This window comes from Lepisma saccharinum, chromosome 15 (assembly GCF_977018435.1).
Source record: "Lepisma saccharinum chromosome 15, izLepSacc3.1, whole genome shotgun sequence".
Lineage (NCBI taxonomy): Eukaryota > Metazoa > Arthropoda > Insecta > Zygentoma > Lepismatidae > Lepisma > Lepisma saccharinum.
This window is the reverse complement of record NC_139243.1, coordinates 78,294,813-78,302,058: the sequence shown is the minus strand read 5'-3', so window position 1 is coordinate 78,302,058 and position 7,246 is coordinate 78,294,813.

Here is a 7,246-nt window from a genome sequence, read left to right as displayed (position 1 = left end):
ATGCCGTATGGGGGTGTTTTTCGATATATTGTTTCGATAACTCTTACTATTTTCGAGATATTTGCAATTTAAGATTTTTTTAACGCTGGACTTAGAAAATTTTCGGAATATTTTTTTTTTGTTCCATGACGACCTATGTTTATTTTGGTATGGATCATCCTTTCGAAAGTTACGAGCGATGAAAAAATATTTTGGCAATTGGCCCACCCTTGACCCAGGACCTCTAAAAACTTTGTACACGTACTCTGCATCACCAATATCGACAAAAGGGTCAACGGGGAGGATTTTTGCACTATCTCTCTCTCTCACTGTTTTTCGAGACATTTGCAATTTAACGCTGGACTTGGAAAATTTTTCGACAGAGGGGTCAAATTTGGTTCCATGACAACCTATGTTTTTTTTTTTTTTGTTAGAAGATCAAAAAGGACACCGAGACTCGACCGACGCACTAAACCCGACCTCTCTACGACTATTCGTTCAAAAGTTACGAGTGATCAAAGTTTTTGGGAGGGGGTGGGCTAACTTAAACAAGGCACATCGGTTATATTCTTACCCCTTGACCCCAGGACCACCAAAACTTGGTATACGTATTCTACACCTCCAAAATCGACAAGGGGCATCTAACGATGCCGTATGGGGGTGTTTTTCGATATATGTTTTCGATAACTCTTACCGTTTTCGAGATATTTGCAATTTAAGATTTTTTTTTAACGCTGTGGACTTAGAAAATTTTCGACTGATGAAAAAAAATTGGTTCCATGACGACCTATGTTTATTTTGGTATGAGAGGACAGAGGACACCGAGACTCGACCGACACACTAAACCCGACAGGTGGGATGCTTCGTTTTTGGCGCAAACCTTTGACCTACTTTTGAAATGACTTACGACATTTTCCTATAAGGCTGTCTCCCCTTACGATGTTTTCCTGTAAGGCAGAGATCGTCTGTCAATGGACCCTCAGTGTAATCTACTACGACCTAATACTAACTTTCTTTTTATGTTTCGCGGCTGTTTTATTGCAGTGACGAACTAAAAGAGCGAAAAAAAAGGCTCTGAAAGGTGAGTGTCAAAAAAAGGTACTTTCAAGTATGCATGCTCCAGTAATGTAACTTTCTAAAAAACATGTGCCGTCCATGTTTCTATATATCGTGAGGCGTTTCTGCGATGATGGTTTTTATATGCGGCTGTGAATGAAGTTCTATACTCTTAGAAGCAATAATGCTGTAACGCGGAAGAAAGGATATAGGATTCTTGCAGTGATATGGCTGCATCAAAACAACTGCTTTTTTATTCACCAGTTCCATCTGTTTCTGCGGTGATGTGATTGTCAAGTCATCCAACAACAGCTCTTAATAATGGTCGCGGATTGCTGTATCCAGATTGTTGTTGCATCTGCGGAAATATATAGATACTCAATCTCTCGTAAACATTCTGTACAACTAAAATTATGTTCAATTTGTCCTCTTTATTTCTCAAAATTTAAATTTCTGTATGCATCTCGTAAGGAAATGTGAGTCCATATAAAATGTTCAATTTGATGCATCCATCTAATTGGTAAATAACCTCTGGATATTTATTCTTCTTCTATTCCTTGGAGAATGGATTCCCAGGACCAGTTTCAAAACGACGTGCTACATGCTCAAAGTATTGTAAAATCTGATGACAGCAAACTGTCTAGAACCTTTCTTGAATACACAATTTATTTCAAATCGTTCGTCAGTTCTTTCAAACGTCTAATAGATTCGTAGCATTCGCAACCAGCACCATCTTTCGAAGGCACCGATTTTTTGGTCTGATGCCTTTATTGTCCATGATTCAACACCGTGCATGAGAGGGCATCCCCGATTGCCTTGTAATCAAGGGGTCCTGGGTTCGATACCCGGTGGAGGCACTTAGTTTGTTCGGATCCTACTTTAAATTGTAGTCCCGATTAGCCTTTCTGTACCAGTCGACCTCGTGACGTAGTGGTTAGCACCAATTAATTGATTTTGTTTATTTTTTTTCCGCCACTTTTGGCTAAACGCGGAGATGAGTATGTGATGATGATGAAATTAATGAAGGGACACCACAAATAACACCCATGCCCAGGCCAGGATTTGAACCTGGGACCCCTGCCTCAACGCTGTTGATTTCCGGTTCAGTGGTTAGCACATGATAACTTATTTGAACCAGTTTAAAAATTCAAATACTTAGGAGTAATTTTAACAAATGAAAATTATATTAAAGAGGATATAAAATAAAAAAGTAGGCTTAATTTAGGAAATGTATGTTACTTCTCTCTAAGAAACTTATAGTTAAAATATACAAAACAGTAATTTTTTGCCTGTTGTATTATATGGATGTGAAACTTGGTCTGTCATATTGAAAGAGGAACATAAATTGAGAGTATTTGAAAATAAGATTGTTAGGAAAATATTTGGATCTAAAAGGGGTGAGAAGATAGGTGAATGGAGAAGGTTACATAATTTAGAACTACATAAATTTTATATTCATGTCCAGATATTATTAGATTAATTAAATCAAGAAGACTTAGGTGGACAGGCCATGTGGCACGAATGGGAGAGGAAAAAGGAGTTTTTACAGGATTCTTGTTGGGAGACCTGATGGTAAGAGACCTGTAGGAAAATTAAGACGAAGATGGAAGGACAATATTTGGGATGGACCTAACGGAAATTTTGGTAGAGATGGAAAAGAGTATATAGATCTTTCTCAAGATAGGGACGGATGGAAGGCCTGTGTTGATGCAGCCATGAACCTTTGGGTTTGAGAATGCTAGAGAGTTAGTTAGTTCGTTATGAAAGCACATGCCACTATATAAAAAAATACAATCCCTGGCAAAAAATGAATTTAAAAAAAATGAAATTTATTTCCATATAATGAACTTCAACCTATACAATTGAACATTTTTTTTTTTAATTTTGCAGGATTTAAATGAAACAGACGTAAATAAGAATTGGGAACACGTACGTAATGCAATAGAATCAGCAGTTAAATAAAGTATAAATCAAGAAAAAGTAAGCCATGGTTCGCATAACCTAATAGAAATAGATTGATTGATTTAAGTCCACTTTATGCACAGTAAGGCTAATCGGGCCTGGACCTGCAGTTTAAAGTGGGATCCCAACCACTACATGCCTCCACCAGGGATCGAACCCGGGATACCTTGATTACAAGGCGACGACGCTACTACTGCGCCATCTGAGAGGCACTAATAGAAAAAAGACTTAGGCGGTTAAAGAACAACAGCATGTTTTAGAAGATTACTTGAAAAGTAAAATTAACGAAATTGAAAAAAAAGTATCAGAGGTGCAAATGAATTGAGAGAGGGGTGGCAACCTAAAGTAAACTTGATAAAAAATGGCTGACTATTTTAAATAGATGGAAGAACTACTTTAATGACGTTTTAAATGTTCATGTAGGAGATAAATCAGAAATAAATTAAGTACGCACAGCAGAACCTAACTTGAATGAAATCAAAGATGCCAAAGAGATAAATTAGTCGAGAAGAAACTTGTTAATATGTCTGACAAATGTACAATTCATGATGGATTAAAAAAGAAGATGCATTATCTCCATTCCATTGCTCTTTTAATTTTGCCTTAGAATATGCTTCTAGGAAGGTAAAAGAAACTAACGAAGTACTGTTAGCATATGCAGATGATGTAGACTTACTGGGGAATGTGATAAATACAAATTAAGAATAATGCTAAAATATTTTTTCAAAGCAGCTAAAAGAGATAGGTTTTAGAAGTTAGCAATGTGAAATCTAAAGATATGTGCTTACAGGCCGAAACCAAGTGATAACAACTTGTTTGAACCAGTTTTTTCAAATCCAAAATACTTGGGAGTAATACTAACAAATGAAAATGATATTAAAGAGGAAATGAAAAGAAGGCCTAATTCGTGTTACTTTTCTTTGTCTCCTCGTTTCATATCTAAGGAACTAAAAAATTAAAAAAATATATATATAGATCTTGCTCAGGATAAGGACAAATCGAACTGCAAGCATGAACTTTCGGGTTCAAGAAGGGTAGAGAATTAATTAATTAGTTAATATTCAATGTAATATGGTTTCACGTATTAAACAAAAACAAAGTTAGTAATAAGGTATTCATATTGACAAGGGAATTCTTACAAATTCATTCTCTTCGTAAGTTTGCCAATAGCATTTTCATCATCCTGTGTTATTTCAAGTCTTCAATTATGCAATGCAAAAAGGAGAAGAATTTCCATGACATGATAACATGAATTTGTACGTTGAAAGAAAAATGAAAACGAAGAGCTGTGATAAAAAAAAAAAAACCACGCTTGACTCTGACGAGCGGGAAACATAATAGAAATCAAGGACGGAAAATATGAACAGAGGAAAAGGGGATATTCAAAAGAAGGTGGCTCTTCCATGATAATTTTTACTTTCTCAATCCGAACAAATTCATAAACATTATCATCATTGAATGTTGTTGTTGTTGTTGAGTTGGTGTTTTAAGTCCACTTTATGCACAGTATGGCTAATCGAGACTGGACCTACAGTTTAAAGTGGGATCCGAACCACTATGTGCCTCCACCAGGTATCAAACCTGGGATCATATGATTACAAGGCGACAACGCTACCACTGCGTCATGGGGAGGCCCCATCATTGAATGGTTGGTTACGTTGTCCCTCCGAACGAAAGATGGAATGCATACAAGCCTGTGCCTCCTAAGTTCATCGTGGCTTGCGAAATGAAAACTTCCGATGATTTTTTATTTTTTAGAACATGCTTCGCTAGGGAGGTCAAATGACAAGTTCCGTAATTCGAATAACTTGTTGATTTCATTACGAACGAAGAAGGAATGCATGGCACTTAAAATGCTGTAGTATTATTACATCAGATCATCTTTTTGTCTTGCTCGCGTCGATTAGTCTTCTTACGTTTCTTCTTCTCCTTGTCGTTTTCGTCCAGAATCGCTTCCATCTCTCCTGTTATTACATTCGCGACTTCTAGATTATCACTTTTTCTCCCTGTAATTTTATAAATATAGCTTTTTTTCATGATCATCTAGAGAACACCGGATAAATTTCAGCAATATCGATCATCTAGAGAACACCGGATAAATTTCAGCAATATCGATCACTCAAATGGATATCATCATCTTCGTCCAATACAATTCTTGAAAATTTTATATAGCACTTCCAGGAGTAGGTCGGTTAAAAAAAGCGCGAGCCCGAAGATTCCACTTTTATCTTGTTCTGTCTTGTTTAACTGATTTTGAATTTGAGATTTTTTATTTTTATTTGCCATTCACAACACGTTCGACTATTCGTGACAATACGTTTCAACCTTTCTGTATAAACGTTTCAACGTTCCGGTAAACATTTCAACGTTCCGGATCCCACTTTAAACTTTAGGTCCAGTCTCGATTAGCCATACTGTGCATAAAGTGGACTTAAAACACCAACTCAACAACAACAACAACATTCAATGATGATAATGTTTATGAATTTGTTCGGATTGAGAAAGTAAAAATTATCATGGAAGAGCCACCTTCTTTTGAATATCCCCTTTTCCTCTGTTCATATTTTCCGTCCTTGATTTCTATTATGTTTCCCGCTCGTCAGAGTCAAGCGTGGTTTTTTTTTTTTTATCACAGCTCTTCGTTTTCATTTTTCTTTCAACGTACAAATTCATGTTATCATGTCATGGAAATTCTTCTCCTTTTTGCATTGCATAATTGAAGACTTGAAATAACACAGGATGATGAAAATGCTATTGGCAAACTTACGAAGAGAATGAATTTGTAAGAATTCCCTTGTCAATATGAATACCTTATTACTAACTTTGTTTTTGTTTAATACGTGAAACCATATTACATTGAATATTAACTAATTAATTAATTCTCTACCCTTCTTGAACCCGAAAGTTCATGCTTGCAGTTCGATTTGTCCTTATCCTGAGCAAGATCTATATATATATTTTTTTAATTTTTTAGTTCCTTAGATATGAAACGAGGAGACAAAGAAAAGTAACACGAATTAGGCCTTCTTTTCATTTCCTCTTTAATATCATTTTCATTTGTTAGTATTACTCCCAAGTATTTTGGATTTGAAAAAACTGGTTCAAACAAGTTGTTATCACTTGGTTTCGGCCTGTAAGCACATATCTTTAGATTTCACATTGCTAACTTCTAAAACCTATCTCTTTTAGCTGCTTTGAAAAAATATTTTAGCATTATTCTTAATTTGTATTTATCACATTCCCCAGTAAGTCTACATCATCTGCATATGCTAACAGTACTTCGTTAGTTTCTTTTACCTTCCTAGAAGCATATTCTAAGGCAAAATTAAAAGAGCAATGGAATGGAGATAATGCATCTTCTTTTTTAATCCATCATGAATTGTACATTTGTCAGACATATTAACAAGTTTCTTCTCGACTAATTTATCTCTTTGGCATCTTTGATTTCATTCAAGTTAGGTTCTGCTGTGCGTACTTAATTTATTTCTGATTTATCTCCTACATGAACATTTAAAACGTCATTAAAGTAGTTCTTCCATCTATTTAAAATAGTCAGCCATTTTTTATCAAGTTTACTTTAGGTTGCCACCCCTCTCTCAATTCATTTGCACCTCTGATACTTTTTTTTCAATTTCGTTAATTTTACTTTTCAAGTAATCTTCTAAAACATGCTGTTGTTCTTTAACCGCCTAAGTCTTTTTTCTATTAGTGCCTCTCAGATGGCGCAGTAGTAGCGTCGTCGCCTTGTAATCAAGGTATCCCGGGTTCGATCCCTGGTGGAGGCATGTAGTGGTTGGGATCCCACTTTAAACTGCAGGTCCAGGCCCGATTAGCCTTACTGTGCATAAAGTGGACTTAAATCAATCAATCTATTTCTATTAGGTTATGCGAACCATGGCTTACTTTTTCTTGATTTATACTTTATTTAACTGCTGATTCTATTGCATTACGTACGTGTTCCCAATTCTTATTTACGTCTGTTTCATTTAAATCCTGCAAAATTAAAAAAAAAATGTTCAATTGTATAGGTTGAAGTTCATTATATGGAAATAAATTTCATTTTTTTTAAATTCATTTTTTGCCAGGGATTGTATTTTTTATATAGTGGCATGTGCTTTCATAACGAACTAACTAACTCTCTAGCATTCTCAAACCCAAAGGTTCATGGCTGCATCAACACAGGCCTTCCATCCGTCCCTATCTTGAGAAAGATCTATATACTCTTTTCCATCTCTACCAAAATTTCCGT